This window comes from Danio rerio, chromosome 7 (assembly GCF_052040795.2).
Source record: "Danio rerio strain M-AB ecotype USA chromosome 7, GRCz13ab, whole genome shotgun sequence".
Taxonomy (NCBI): domain Eukaryota; kingdom Metazoa; phylum Chordata; class Actinopteri; order Cypriniformes; family Danionidae; genus Danio; species Danio rerio.
In genome coordinates, this window is record NC_141027.1 from 75733205 (window position 1) to 75748981 (window position 15777).

General features: G+C 34.7%; 2 long non-coding RNA genes across 2 annotated transcripts in view; one reads left to right on the top strand and one right to left on the bottom strand.

Annotated features, from left to right (window-relative positions):
- Positions 1-258: 258 nt before the first annotated feature.
- The window catches only part of LOC147843286 (uncharacterized), a 29482-nt gene continuing 13963 nt past the window's right edge, over positions 259-15777 (top strand). Inside the window, exons 1-2 of the long non-coding RNA XR_015496526.1 lie at positions 259-344; positions 6165-6337. This is a non-coding gene — a long non-coding RNA (uncharacterized LOC147843286). The remainder of the gene's footprint in view (positions 345-6164; positions 6338-15777) is intronic.
- On the bottom strand, positions 7091-11984 carry LOC147836224 (uncharacterized). Its single transcript, XR_015496522.1, has 2 exons — positions 9689-11984; positions 7091-9371 (listed from the first exon to the last, which is right to left on the bottom strand). It is a non-coding gene; the product is annotated as an uncharacterized LOC147836224 (long non-coding RNA).

A 15777-nucleotide genomic window follows, 5' to 3' on the forward strand; every position in this document is an offset into this window, starting at 1 on the left:
CAATCCCAGATTAATAAAGGGACTTAGCCAAAAAGAAATGAATGTTTTTCTTCGCTGTTCAAATTTGGGATGAATCTTAGTTATTATCAGGGGGGTTTGACCGCTTAATTAACGTTTGATTGCCCCTGAAGGACATTAAGATGTATGGGGGGGTCAGCTCTTTAATACTGAGAAATAGTTTGCTCTGATCTGTATACAAAATCATAATGTTAATAATTAAAATCAATAGATAATATAAATATACATTTGACCACCCCTATTTTGGTTCATACCATTGTGAATGCATAATCGCGCCAATCGGTGTATGCGAGAACAGATTGAGATCAAGAGCACTGATAGACACGGTAAGTATTTACAAGACTATTTTCTCGTAAAATAGGTGTTTGTTTCTACATATAGCCTGGAAGTCAAATTAGATGTATTTTGATCTACCTAAAATAGACAATCAGATGATACTGTAGGTCAGAATACACCAAACATCCCTCAAAACACTGAAAACCTAAATATGTTTTATTAATGTATTAGAAGTAATTAAATTAATTAAATACATAACGGAAGCATATTAAACTGACATTACCGAAAAATTCGACCCCAATGGTAGTCAAATAGTAATTCGCACACTGTAATGAAACATCCTAGAACAGTGTTTCAGATAAACGTTTGCCTTCTCCTCCATTTCACCAGACTTCTGCACACGTTTTACCTCAGTTTCAGAGGTTTGAAACCCCCAGTGAGTCTAGGTCTGATGTAAGATATAAAGTAGATTTTCTTTCAGATATACTTTAGTTTTTAGTGAATATTTCTGTAGGCCACCTGATAAGTGCCAGACAGCAAGTGACATCACGATTGAAGAGCGGTCAATTTAATAACAGTAACGTTAACACTCCACTCTTATTTTGGAAATAAACGTATTTTACATCTCCCTTTGACTAAAATAGTTAAATTTAACCATTTTTGAATCTATTCAGGCGATCTTCGTGTCTGACGGGAGCACTATTAGCTTAAAGTTTGCATTCGCTCTGTCATGTATCTGCAGAAACAGCATAATAACACCTCCTCCTCCATCTTAACGGACTTCTGCACACGTTTCACCTCAGTTTCACAGTTAAAGACCCCCAGTGCATCTCCAAAGTCTAAAGAAAAGTAGGAACTAGATTGGAGAGCGTATTTCTTTCAGAAGTAAACAAATTTTACAACTATATTAGCTTATAACAGTCGAGTTTTACCATTTTCGAATCCATTCAGCCAATATTCATGTCTGGCAGAAGCACTATTAGCTTAGCTTAGAATCACTGAATCAGATTTGACGATTAGCATATAATTTTTTTTTATATAAAGTTTAATTTTCCTATTTCAAGCTCGACCCTTGGGTATTATTGCCATAAAATCATCATCAAAGTGCTTTATAAAAATGCTGAGGAGTTTCTGATAAACATTTGCATTCACTCTGTTATGCAGAAAACAGCATAATAACACCTCCTCCATCTTGCCAGACTTCTGCACACGTTTGACCTCAGTTTCACAGGTTTGAGACCCCCAGTGAGTCTCTGAGGTCTGATGTAAGATATGAACTAGATTTGTTTCAGATATACTTTAGTTTTTAGTGAATATTTCTTCTGTAGGCCACCAGAAAAGTGCCAGACAGGCAGTGACATCACGACTGGAGAGCGGTTAATTTAATAACAGTAACACTCCACTCTTATTTTGGAAATAAACGTATTTTACATCTCCCTTTGAGTAAAATAGTCGAATTTAACCATTTTTGAATCTATTCAGGCGATCTTCGTGTCTGACGGGAGCACTATTAGCTTAAAGTTTGCATTCGCTCTGTCATGTATCTGCAGAAACAGCATAATAACACCTCCTCCTCCATCTTAACTGACTTCTGCACACGTTTCACCTCAGTTTCACAGTTAAAGACCCCCAGTGCATCTCCAAGGTCTAAAGTAAGGTAGGAACTAGATTGGAGAGCGTATTTCTTTCAGAAGTAAACAAATTTTACAACTCTATTAGCTTATAACAGTCGAGTTTTACCATTTTCGAATCCATTCAGCCAATCTTCATGTCTGGCAGAAGCACTATTAGCTTAGCTTAGAATCACTGAATCTGATTTGACTATTAGCATATAAATTTTTTTTTTAATATAAAGTTTAATTTTCCTATTTCAAGCTCGACCCTTGGGTATTATTACCATAAAATCATCATCAAAGTGCTTTATAAAAATGCTGAGGAGTTTCTGATAAACATTTGCATTCACTCTGTTATGCAGAAAACAGCATAATAACACCTCCTCCATCTTGCCAGACTTCTGCACACGTTTGACCTCAGTTTCACAGGTTAGAGAAACCCAGTGAGTCTCTAAGGTCTGATAAGATATGAACTAGATTTCTTTCAGATATACTTTAGTTTTTAGTGAATATTTCTTCTGTAGGCCACCTGAAAAGTGCCATACAGGCAGTAACATCACGATTGAAGAACGGTCAATTTAATAACAGTAACACTCCACTCTTATTTTGGAAATAAACTTATTTTACATCTCCCTTTGACTAAAATAGTTGAATTTAACCATTTTTGAATCTGTTCAGGCGATCTTCGTGTCTGACGGGAGCACTATTAGCTTAAAGTTAGCATTCGCTCTGTCATGTATCTGCAGAAACAGCATAATAACACCTCCTCCTCCATCTTAACGGACTTCTGCACACGTTTTACCTCAGTTTCACAGTTAAAGACCCCCAGTGCATCTCCAAAGTCTAAAGTAAAGTAGGAACTAGATTGGAGAGCGTATTTCTTTCAGAAGTAAACTAATTTTACAACTCTATTAGCTTATAACAGTCGAGTTTTACCATTTTCGAATCCATTCAGCCGATCTTCATGTCTGGCAGAAGCACTATTAGCTTAGGTTAGCATGAGCCACTGAATCTGATTTGACTATTAGCATATAAAAAAGTTTTGATAATTTTCCTAATTAAAGCTCGACCCTTGGTTGTTATTGCCATAAAACATCCTCAAAGTGTTTTATAAAAATGCTGAGGAGACTCAGATAAACATTTGCATTTACTCTGTTATGCAGAAAACCACATAAAAACACCCCCTCCTCCATCTTGCCAGACTTCTGCACACGTTTTATCTCAGTTTTACAAGTTAGAGAAACCCAGTGAGTCTCTAAGGTTTGATGTAAGATATGAACTAGATTTCTTTCAGATATACTTTAGTTTTTAGTGAATATTTCTTCTGTAGGCCACCTGAAAAGTGCCAGACAGGCAGTGACATCACGACTGGAGAGCGGTTAATTTAATAACAGTAACACTCCACTCTTATTTTGGAAATAAACTTATTTTACATCTCCCTTTGAGTAAAATAGTCGAATTTAACCATTTTTGAATCTATTCAGGCGATCTTCGTGTCTGACGGGAGCACTATTAGCTGAAAGTTTGCATTCGCTCTGTCATCTATCTGCAGAAACAGCATAATAACACCTCCTCCTCCATCTTAACGGACTTCTGCACACGTTTCACCTCAGTTTCACAGGTTAGAGACCCTCAATGAGTCAGTGAGTATGGTGTTTTATAAAATGCGGAGGAGATTCAGATAAACGTTTGCATTCACTTTGTCATGCAGAAATCAGCATAATAACACCTCCTCCTCCATCTTGCCAGACTTCTGCACACGTTTGACCTCAGTTTCACAGTTTTGAGACCCCCAGTGAGTCTCTAAGGTCTGATGCAAGATATAAACTAGATTTTCTTTCAGATATACTTTAGTTTTTAGTGAATATTTCTTCTGTAGGCCACCTGAAAAGCAGACAGGCACTGACATCACGACTGGAGAGCGGTCAATTTAAAGCTAACTCTCCACTCTTATTTTGGAAATAAGCTTATTTTACATCTCCCTTAGATTATAATAGTCGAGTTTTACCACTTTTGAATCCATTCTGGTCTGGCGGAGCACTATTAGCTTAGCTTAGCATAAATCCCTAAGATTTAAGAGTCAGATTTAACCATTAGCATCTAAAAGTTTTATAATTTTCCAATTTAAAGCTTGACTATTCTTTAGTTACATCATGCACTAAGACCTACAGAAAACGAAAAGTTGTATTTTCTATGCCTTTACGTCTATGAAACACTCATTTCAAACTAGGCAGATTGCTTATTTCTCAGTAATACATTATTCTTTAAAACATTTGGGATAATGTTAGTTCATAAATCACCAAAATAAAACACTACCAGTGGTTTTTGGATATTTTATTGACAAATACTTACATATTGTGCCTTTAAACGTGGAGACACTCAATGTTGAAAGACATCCTTACCTGTTGAACAATAGAGCTTTTCCAGCTGAAGCGTTGAATCAATTGACCGCTGAGTTTTTCCACAATATCTTGTCCTCTTTAATGAGTTTATGACATTGTAAAGATTCTATATTGTACAAATTAGGGCTGGGTGATTAACCGAAGTTGATTTTCAATAGTTTTTTTGTCAGTAAAGCCAGCACGTGCATTCAGATGGAGCAGCATTTACTATACAGTGCTGTGATATGCTCGCTACACAAAATAGCGTTAAAAATCTCAATCATTCTATGGTAATGACTGCCATTTTCCACATATAATACTGTTTTTACTTCAAATTCACACAAGTCATGGTAAAATCTAAAAGGGATACAGCTGCAGATACTTAGACATCATTATCGCCTAATTTTTGTGACACCATACAACAATAATTACTATTTTCACATAACTGAAGAGTATGTGTAGGGTAGACGTCAATAAAAACAATGAGATGGATAATTAAATGAATAATATAAATAATTATTATTAACTTTCAGCCTGAGCTGTATCCCTTTCAGAAACAAACAATGGCTGCGTTTTTAAAAGCACATTATAGCTAAATAAATTTAATCGTTTCATATCCCAGCAACATTTTTAAAATGCTTGCTAGAATTTTTCCTAACTTATCAATGTTCGTACATATTAAAAATAAACAAATAGCGCATTCCTTTTATAATAAAACATCTCTTGTTTGTTATCATGTTGGTGATTTTGGTCATGTGATTCATATTTTGTGCTACCGAACTTCCTTAAATTTTAGTGCACCTAAAGAATTTCGCAAATGAGACGCCGCTTAAAAATCACTGACGCCCTGAACAGTGCACTGACTACTAAACAAGGGTGCAGATTGGTACATACCCCTTGTTCATATTGCAATGCTACAGGGATTGCCCGAGTTTCTTCTTTGTAGGTGCTTGCAGTTTCCACATAATGGCCCTCTGGCCTTCAGAGATCACAGCTTTGCTCAATTTGATTTGCAATTAGATTTCCATTAATCACCCAGCCCTATAAAATCACAGATCTAGGATCAGCTTCTCTTGCTGTGTCTGATAGGGTCTTCATCTTTTAGTTTTTTATCCGGAGAATCTTTCGGAGGGTTTCAGTCACTTTACAAAAGCTCCCCATTATGATACCTGGAAAGATTGCGGTTTAGTTAAACAGGGTTTGGTTGGAACTTTGTATCTGAAAGTCCTCTCTAATTTTGGTCAGTGTTATCTAATGCTTCAGAATATATATATATACAACTCATAAAATATGTTTTAAAAACTGCTATTTAACTTTTGTTAATCAAAGTTGAATAAGACTAACGCTAAACAGTGAGCTCAAAATGCAGGAACTTGAAGGTTGTGCTGTCATTTTAATCTCCACTATGTGAAAAGTGTGATTTAATTCCAGAAATATTAATATTAAAAAACAGTTGAGCTCATATTTTTAATGAAAGAATAAATATGAAATAATTAGAGATCTCAGATTTCGAGACCTATTGTAAAATAAACTATTGTAAATAATTATACTTTATGTACTGAATTTAATCAGAATTTTAGGCAAAAATAGCAAAACAAAAACTGATTTTCTTCATTATTTATATATATATATATATATATAAAATTTATATATTATTATTTAAATAACTGTTAACCTTGTAATCTTTATATATGTAACGAGTAAATTGTTTCACATAAGTCTTTTACTCTGGTCTTTTCTCTTTATAGCTGGCTGATTTAAATTATGGCTCATTATGCCAGTCTTTTAAAAATCCCTATGAAAAAACAAGTGGTCGCAAACAATTTATATGGGCTGAATTTAAACAAACAAATTAAACTTTCATCCGCTTTTCCAGGGCCAGGTCATGGGGGCCGCAGTCTCAGGAGAGAACCTCAGACAATTCCTCCAGCATCTCCAGGGGGGGGATCCCGAGGCGTTCCCAGGCAAGCCCAGAGACATCCGCCCAGCGTGTCCTGGGTCTTCCCTGGGGTTTCCACCCGGTGGGACATGCTTGTAACACCTCCCTAGGTATGCATCCGAAACAGATGCCCGAGCTACCTCAGCTGACTTCTCTTAATGTGGAGGAGCAACGGCTCAACTCCGAATTCCTCTCTATAAGGGTACAGCCAGCCACCCTGTGAAGGAAACAAATTTCAGTCGCTTGTATTCGACATCTTGTTCTTTCAGTCATGACCATAGGTGAGAGTAGGAACGTAGATTGACCGGTAAATCGAGAGCTTTGCCATTCGGCTCATATCCTTCTTTACCATAACGGACCGATACATCGACCACATTACTGCTGCACCAATCCGCCAGTCAATCTCACATTAACACAACCCAAAGATACTTGAACTCCTCCACCTGGGGTAAGGACTTTCCTCCAAACTGGAAATGGCAAACCACCTTTTCCGGTGAACCTTAAATTCAGCCCATATAAATTATCTGCAACCACCACCAATGAATCATCAGTATATTTTTCTGTGTACTTGATCCAACTATTCATTTTCAGAGCGATTCTAAACATGCAGATATTAATATATACACATAAGTAAATTACTAAAAACAAACAAGATCAATACACCAAATTAAAGATTCACACACTCAACGTTTGTATTTCAGAAGTTTAAAAAAGTATGCATAATACATTGGGTATTATTGTAATCTAGAATTAATTATGTAACCGATGCACTGAATTCTGCGTCAATGCACATTTACAACCCCATTATGACAATTTAATAATGGAATGCATACGGAAAAAAAAACAGACGTCGAGCCAGCATGTTAATATTATATAGATATATATATATTATATTGTGTTTACTTAACAAACAAGATAAATGCAATGTTTTCCAAGAAGTTAGCTGTAACAATAAAAATACAATATCTTTGTGTCCTTACATAGAATTAAAACAGGAAGAAAAACAAACAGAACAGCCCTAAGTAGTTCACAGAGAGGTACAAATATACAGTACAAATCTATTTTATTCAAAAAAGAAGGGTACAAATAAAAACGCAACAAAATATAGTTATTAATGCTTTTGTAAAGTTCAGGTAGGTGTAGGGTAAGTCTAAGGGAGCACTTTGGGTAGACGACTCTAAGGCTTCTGAGAAGAATTAATACATGTCGGTACGGCCATACGATATTAAAATGTACTATACAAAGTTTATACAACCTGGATTATACTCGAGGATTGAATATTACACGTACATCGTTGCATATATTTTCGCAGATTTTATGCATTAAACAAAGATGCCATCTCATTTTTAAAACCGGTCACACATCACATTAAAAAAAAAAAAAGCATTGTCACTTAGTGCCAAGAAGTACAATGTCAAATGTGAGAGTATATGTATATATAGAGAGAGAGATTTCTTTCAAAAACGTTTGATTTCAGTCCACATTACTGTCTGGGATTTACACAAACTGCTGTGTTTTAGTTTCAGAAAGCCTCACAAAACAACATATACATTCAAAATAAAGAAAAATAAACCAAAGCAAATCAGATGTTTAAAGCAATGATACTACTAAAACTCACGGAAATGTTACGGATACGGAGTACTGCACATTCATCCATAACCTGGATGGTTATTCTCCGTTCTCACAGCTCACAAAAGAAAACATGTCAGCTAAAATCTCTCACTGACTGTCAACAAAAAGGGGCTTCGGTAAAATATTTCCCAGGATTCAGGCTTTATTGTGCATATGGAAGCTTATTTGAGTACTGTAAAAAAGCAAAAGTTGGCTGAACTTAAATGTGGGTAAACCTGTTGCCTTTGAAGGGGCCCCTTATACCACTTTTTAAAAGATGTAAAATGCATTTCTGATGTTGCTCAAGTGTTTATGAGATGCTTTTGCTCAAAATACCACACAAGTAATGTTTAAAACTGCCCTTTTTAGGCTTTGATCCTAATTGTGGCTTTTTGGTCATTGTCATTAAATTCAAATGAGATTGTGCTCTTTTTAAAAGAGGGCGGAGCTACAAATGCCTGTGTGTCAGCATAGTGGCAGATTCAAAACAGGACTAATGTCTTATGCTAATGACGGAGAGATCATCACCAATGGGCGGGGCGTTCCCCCTCTGATGACACGTAGGGAGAATCTCATTCAAAGTGTTTCTGCAGACTGTTATCAAGTGTGACAATTAAAAATAAATACATTTTTACCATTAGAAGCTGGGTTATATTCAGACTGCTGCCACACATTATTGTGTTTAAACCCCTATAAAAGTGATTTTTGCATAATAGGTCGCCTTTAAATTATTAAGTAAAATGAACAATGAGCATATATGTTAAAATTAAGTCAATTTAACAGTTCCAAGTGGGTTAACTCACTTTTTGAAGTCAACGTGTTGCTTTTAGAGCAACAAATAAACTCACTTTAAGTAACTAACCACAAAATAATATAAAGAAGTCAGACTTTCCTTTTAATTGTTCTTTTAACCAGTTTAACTGATTAAGTTTCAATCCTAAGAAGAAAAATATATTAGACATGTGATAACCCCGCAACAACAACAAAGTCTTAGTTCTGAGAATAATCAGCCAGATCTCATGAGGAAACATAACTATTTTATGCTTTAATTTGTACAATTTCATTCATATGAAAATATATGTTATTTAAAAAGGAGCCGTGCCCCCAAACCACACCCCTAAACCTCATTGGTGAATGAGCAATGAGATTGTACAAATTAGTATGAATTAGCCAATAAATTGAAGTTACAATCTGAAAAACTCACAATTGTCTACAAGTTACAACTGAGAATTAAAAAATTCAATTGCAAAATGTAAACTTATGAATTGCAAGAACAAAAAAAAAGTTAGAATTAAGTTTATTTCTCACAATTCACTTTTTTTCCCACCCAGAGTTGTGAAAGAGCCTATAAACTATATTTTACGCATTGTCAGAAAAGTGGCTAATTCGTACAATTTAATTTGCTTGAAAAGATACGCTTTTTATTTGGGAATGTGCGAATTGTACTAAAATGTATGACTGAGATCAAATCAAATATGAATTAGCCACTCTAAATCAAAGTTACAAATTGCTGTGAGAATATTTTGGGAAAAACTCACAACTGTTACGATTGAGGAAAAAAAATCAATTGCAAGATTTCGACTTACGAATTGCAAGAAAATTAATAAAAAAATATATTTCTCTGTTAATTTAGACCATTTTTTCATCCAAAGTTGCGAAAAAGCCAATTTATCACTTACGCATTGTCAGAAAAGTGGTAAATTCTTATGATTTAATTTGTTTGACAAGATACGATTTTTTATTTTGGGATGTGTGAATTGTACTAAAATGTATGAAGGAGATCGTACAAATATGAATTAGCCACTAAATCAAAAAGTTACAAATTGTTGTGAGAATATGTTGGGAAAAACTCTCAATTGATTTTTTTTCCTCAATCCTAACAGTTGCAAGATCTCAACAAATGAATTGGAAGAAAATTTTAATGTAAAATATATTTCTCAGTTAATTTAGACAATTTTTTTATCCAAAGTTGCGACAAAGCCTATTAACTGTTTATGCATTTGCAAAAAAGTGGTAAATTTATACCATTTAATTTGTTTGAAAAATTGTCAGAAAAGTGCTAAATTTGTATGATTTTATTTGTATGGAAAGATACGATTTTTATTTGGGAATTGTACTAAAATGTACGACTGAGATTTTACAAATATGAATTAGCCACTCTATCAAAAAGTTACAAATTGTTGTGAGATTATGTTGGAAAAACTCACAACTGTTACCATTGAGAAAAAAATAAATAAAATTGCACAACTTCCACTTATTTAACTTATTTTGCTAGACAAAAATAATAATTTCAAGTTAATTTCTCACAATTCAGGATGTTTTATTAACCCAGAGTTGCAAGAAAGTCAATACTCTGAGCTCTGCAAGAAATAGTCACAATACTTGGCATAAATGGCATTAAATTTGCATTAGTATCTGGAAAGTCAATTTAGAAAAAAGAAGTTAGAATTAAATGTCAAATTTTTTTATAAAGGCCTATGTCAGTTTCTCAAACCCGGTCCTGGAGGTCCAGTATCATGGAGATTTAAGGTCCAACTTGCCTCAACACACATGCAAGGATGTTTCTAGAAAGCCTAGTGAAACTGAGGTCACACTGGACTTTTCTCCCCATAGACTTCCATTCATACGCACGCGAATCCGTCAGACCGGAAACACAAGCTTGAGCGACAAGTTTCGCAGGTCGAAATCGCATAATTTCATTTAATTTAAAACATGGACCAATCACTCGCTTTTTTGTTTAATCATCTTGTTTAATCCCGGCCCTTTTCGCAGTGCCGTACTACAGTATTTTGCACACACAAACTCTAGTATGACCACAGCATTAGAGCTTGATTAGCTAGCCCAGGTGTGTCTGATTGAGGTTGGAGGTAAAATCTGAAGACATCGACCTTCCAGGACCGAGACTGAGAACCACCGGCCTGTGAAGTTGCATATTTCAAGGCAGTCACAATTCTGAGGAGAAAAGTCTGAAAATGCAAACTCAGAATTGCGAAAAATAATAATGACAAAACTTCAAGAAAACCTATAAAAGAGAAATCCAGTCGGAATTTAGAGAATAAGAGGGAAAAATTAATTGCTGAAAACCTAGAACCATTGACTTATATTTGTTTGTCCTACTATACAAGTCAACAGTTCCAGGTTTTCACCCTTTACCAAAATATCTTTTTTTGTGTTCAACAGAAGAACCTTAATGCTTTATAACCACATGAGGGTGAGCAAATTTATATTTTTGGGTGAACTATCCCTTTAAGAGAAGTCACAATAACTTTTTTTATTATATGATAGAAACAAGCCTCCATATGCACAACTGCTCTTACTTTTTCTCAAATTAACTTTTCACATGTTCTCAAGCTTGACGGAGGTACTATTTCACCCAAAAAAAAAAAATCTAAATAAATATAATCTTTCCTCCATTAATAGTCTTAATTTTACAACCTCTTCCCATTTTGATTTTGGGTCAAAACCTGGTTTTGTGAGATGGGAAAATATCTGAAAACACAGGACTGTATTTCTGACAGTGGAAAGCATCAATCTTCAATTCTGTCCTTACTATTAAACCCAATATATAAATATTAAAGATTTAGAATTTATATTAAGCTTGCATCGTGTTCCACAAAGATACACATTATGAGCTAGTCCGAAAAACTAAATATCGTCTTACAATCAGTAAGTGCAACGTCACCAATTGTTGTCAGTGAGCGACCCGAGCCACTGATTTACACCACCAGAACCCAATGATGCCAAATCTCGGGAGTCACTTGTTCGCATTGTTGACAAACAATGCACATGTTAAGGCGTTATTGACAAGCTAATACTATACAAAAACGTAACTTCATACCTGTACAAGCATACAAACGTTTGATTGTTTTTCATTTGTTTTGTTTTTTTATGTGGTTTCGAATTATATAACGGTGAAACATTTACTGTAATACTACAGGTGAGGGGAAATAAGTGCAGAACATTTCATTGCATCAAAGTGACAAACGTCTATGTTACATGATTACGTGAGGCTCTACGGAAGAACAACAGGGTTTTCCTAGATGCGGATCACAGCAAATAAAAACATGGAAAGCATGTGCGCTGAGTTAAAGGGCAACTACACACCAGAAACGGCCTACGATTTTAGATAGGAACTTCAAAATGATCATTATACAAACAAGATAACATGATCGGTTATGGGACCAAACCTGAATCTAAACTGGTTGTGCTTTTGTGTGTAGTGCTGCTTAACGATTAATCATGACTAAATCACAAACAAAATGTTTTCGTTTACACTATCATCTTTGTGCACATGGTGTTTATTTTGCGTGTGTGTGCATGTATATATATATATATATATATATATATATATATATATATATATATATATATATGTGTATATATATATATATATATGTGTGTGTGTATGCTTATCTGTATACGTGTGTGTGTGTGTGTGTATATATGTGTGTATGTATATGTATGTGATATATGCACACAGGTAATATATATGCACACATATATACACTTCTAGAAATAGATATGCATGCACAGAAAATGTTAATTTATATGTTAAATATCTATACATAAAATTATATTTATATATATATATATATATATATATATATATATATATATATATATATATATATATATATATATATATATATATATGTGTGTGTGTGTGTGTATGTGTGTGTGTGTGTGTATATATATATATATAAACATATCTAAAGTAATTTGGTGTATGTACATTTATATATCCATAATAAATATACACACATTCATGTTTAAATGTATATACATGTAGAGAAAATATTTAGCTATATACAAAATATCCAAATATAACAAAATTATATATAAATATGAATATACAAGTAAAAATTTGAAAGCATATACATTGATGTGTACATTTATAAATGCACACATCAATATATACATGTATAGACAGAAATCTAAATTTATTTAGCATAAAATTATATATATTAATATACATGCAAGTATATACACAGGCAAGCATGCATGTATGTATATGTGTGTATATATATATGTGTATTTATGTGTGTGTGTGTATATATATATATGTGTGTGTGTGTGTGTGTGTGTGTGTGTGTGTATAGTATTTTATAAATATATATATATATTATGTAAATGCAACTTTTATTATGTATGCGGAGAGTCACTATTACTTGTTAATCAGCACTATTGCAGAAATTCTAATACGACTCAGTGTCTAGTGTGCAGGTGCCCTGATCATTATAGGGAGATGACATGCTTTTACCATGGGGGCGCTGTACTCAACATGTATACAAAAGTGAGGTAAGGATATGATTTGATTAATTTTCACACATCCATAGAAAGAAGGAAATGCAGAAGCGTACTACCATCCACTGGAATGTAGCTCATAATAAACCCTTCAGTGCTGTTACCAATGCCAAACTGACCCCATATTTAAAATAAAACAAACTCACAAACGGAGTTGCTATTTTACACATAAAACTGCATCGATAAGCAGGGATGCAATGTTTTGTAGGCCTAAATAAAGAAATTTGTTGCATGTTAGCATTTCTGGTTCCATCATCCTTTTTGCTTAAAGGGACAGTTCACTCAAAAATGAATCTATTCCACTATTTACTCACCCTCAAGTGGTTTCAGAGTTTCTTTCCTCTGTTGAACACAAAATATATTGGATAATGATAGAAACCTGTAAACATTGTCTTGCAAAAAAACCAACTACAATGAAAGTCTGTGGTTACCAGTTTCAGAAGATTTCAAAATAACTTTGTTGACAGAATTTTTAGTTTTGCGTGAACTATCCCTTTAAACGCCTCCAATCTACTTATTTTATTGCATGACATGAGATGTGATTTTTAAAGCTTTTGCATGTCTTGAATGGGACTATTATATATGTTGGACATTAAACCGTCATGTAAACTCATTGACTCACAAATCGATTTTACAGCCTGAAGGACTGCACACCGGGACGCTTTTGGCTCACGTTTTCAGTCAACAGTTTACGCCTCGTGACTAAATAAATATGTGTGATCGTGCACACCAACGCGCAAAACGGCAGCCGTAAGTGTCATTTTTAAAAGAAACATCTAAGGCTCGTTTTTTTGGTTTGACGTGCCACATCAAAACCTTCTCCACCAATCAGATCGACACTTTAGTTCACATGCACAGAGCTGCTGAAGTTACAGTAAACAGCATTTGGAGGCGCTCAAGCGCAAACCTGTCAATGCGAGCGCACATTGAAGAAGATGAGGTGATATGAACGAGGAGCTGCTTATTGCTCTGATGAACAATAATCATTTCTTCATCTCTAGAGCTGGAGCTGCTACTTGATCCATTCATAACAAGGGTGTCAACGTTCTGTCTTCTTCTGTTACAAGCGGGTATCAGGAGCTTAAAGTTGTATCGCCATCTAACGTCAAGGAGTTATTTTGCATACTCTTGTGCTCGACGCCAGTGGGGGGAGAAAAAAATAAATAAATCGCTTAGGTTTGAATCCGGAAAAGTGTCGAAAAACGCTGGCAATAAAACACAAACGAAAATCGTCCCAGTGTGTATGAGCCTTTACTATGTTTTTATCAGCGAAGTATTCTAGCTCTAATTTAATTCCATTTTTACTTGCTGGGTTGTGGACAAAATCATAAGCTGCATCCAAAATCGAACACTACTCAGTAGGTACTGCATTTGACTTTAAATGTACTACTTGACCGTTAGAAAAGTATGTTCTGTACAGTATGAATGCGAGCGGTGTGAATGGAACTCGGGCATGCTACATCAGCCATTTTGACATGATCACGTGACCTAGCCGAATGAGTTGCATCGCTTTACTCCCACTCATCAATTCTCTCACGGGACATCATGCGGTAGTGTTGCGTCCAACGCGCAATTCAGAATCTCGCCGGAAGTAGTAGGTCATCCGGGTACATGTCGCATATTGTTTTTCGAATTCTATGAATTTGGACGTACTTCTCGGCTTGCATACTATACTAGCGAAGTATGCAATTTTAAACGCAGCCAGTTATTACATGGTGCTTTATTCGTGCTTTTAACTATGCAAGTGATGCAATTAAGATGTTTTCATTATATTATTCTACCTGCATTGCTAGGTTATTTCAACCTAAATGTGGGTGAAATATGCACAAACCCAACCATCGGGTTAAAACTGAAGTATTAACTCAATTCAAACAACAACACCCATGCGTTTAGTTTGTCCTATTTATACCTAAATAATTTTTGGGTTGAAATAGCCCAGCATTTTCTTCAGTATGTAGCATTATCATTTCGCCATGAAAGCATGGAAAACCTTCTTTGCTCTTACACTCTAAAAAAACAAACAATGGGTTGTTTTAACTTAACGTTGGGTCAAATATGGACAAACCCATGGTTGGGTTCGTTTTTCCAATTAACTTTAAATTACACTTTTTACGGTTGGGTTTGTGCATGTTTGACCCAACGTTCTGTCTTTGCTCTTATTCCAAAGAATAACAAAAATGCTGGGTTGTTTTAACTCAACATTGGATTAAATATGGACAAACCCATGGTTGGGTTCATTTTTTTCCAATCAACTTTAAATTACACTTTTAACAGTTGGGTTTGTTCATGTTTGACCCAATGTTGGGTTAAAAAAAAACACTTTTAAGAATATCGGTCAACATCACAGAAGCGACAGAACTAGGGGAAGCACTGACAGGAAATTTCTGGATGCACTTGACTAAAAACTGAACAAATGCTTCCTAATAATTTTTTTAAATAAATAATATAATTAAAGACATTAATGGTAACTCAATAATCACATTGTATAGTCAGTAAATGAGTTGTGACTGTAAAAAATTAAACATGCTAGACTTTGTCGGGACGCTTCCATCTAAATGTCTCAGATGCGGCACTGGGCTCAAAATTATATTAATATTGGGAAAACTGAAGCTGAATGCAGTTTTGTTCGCGCACA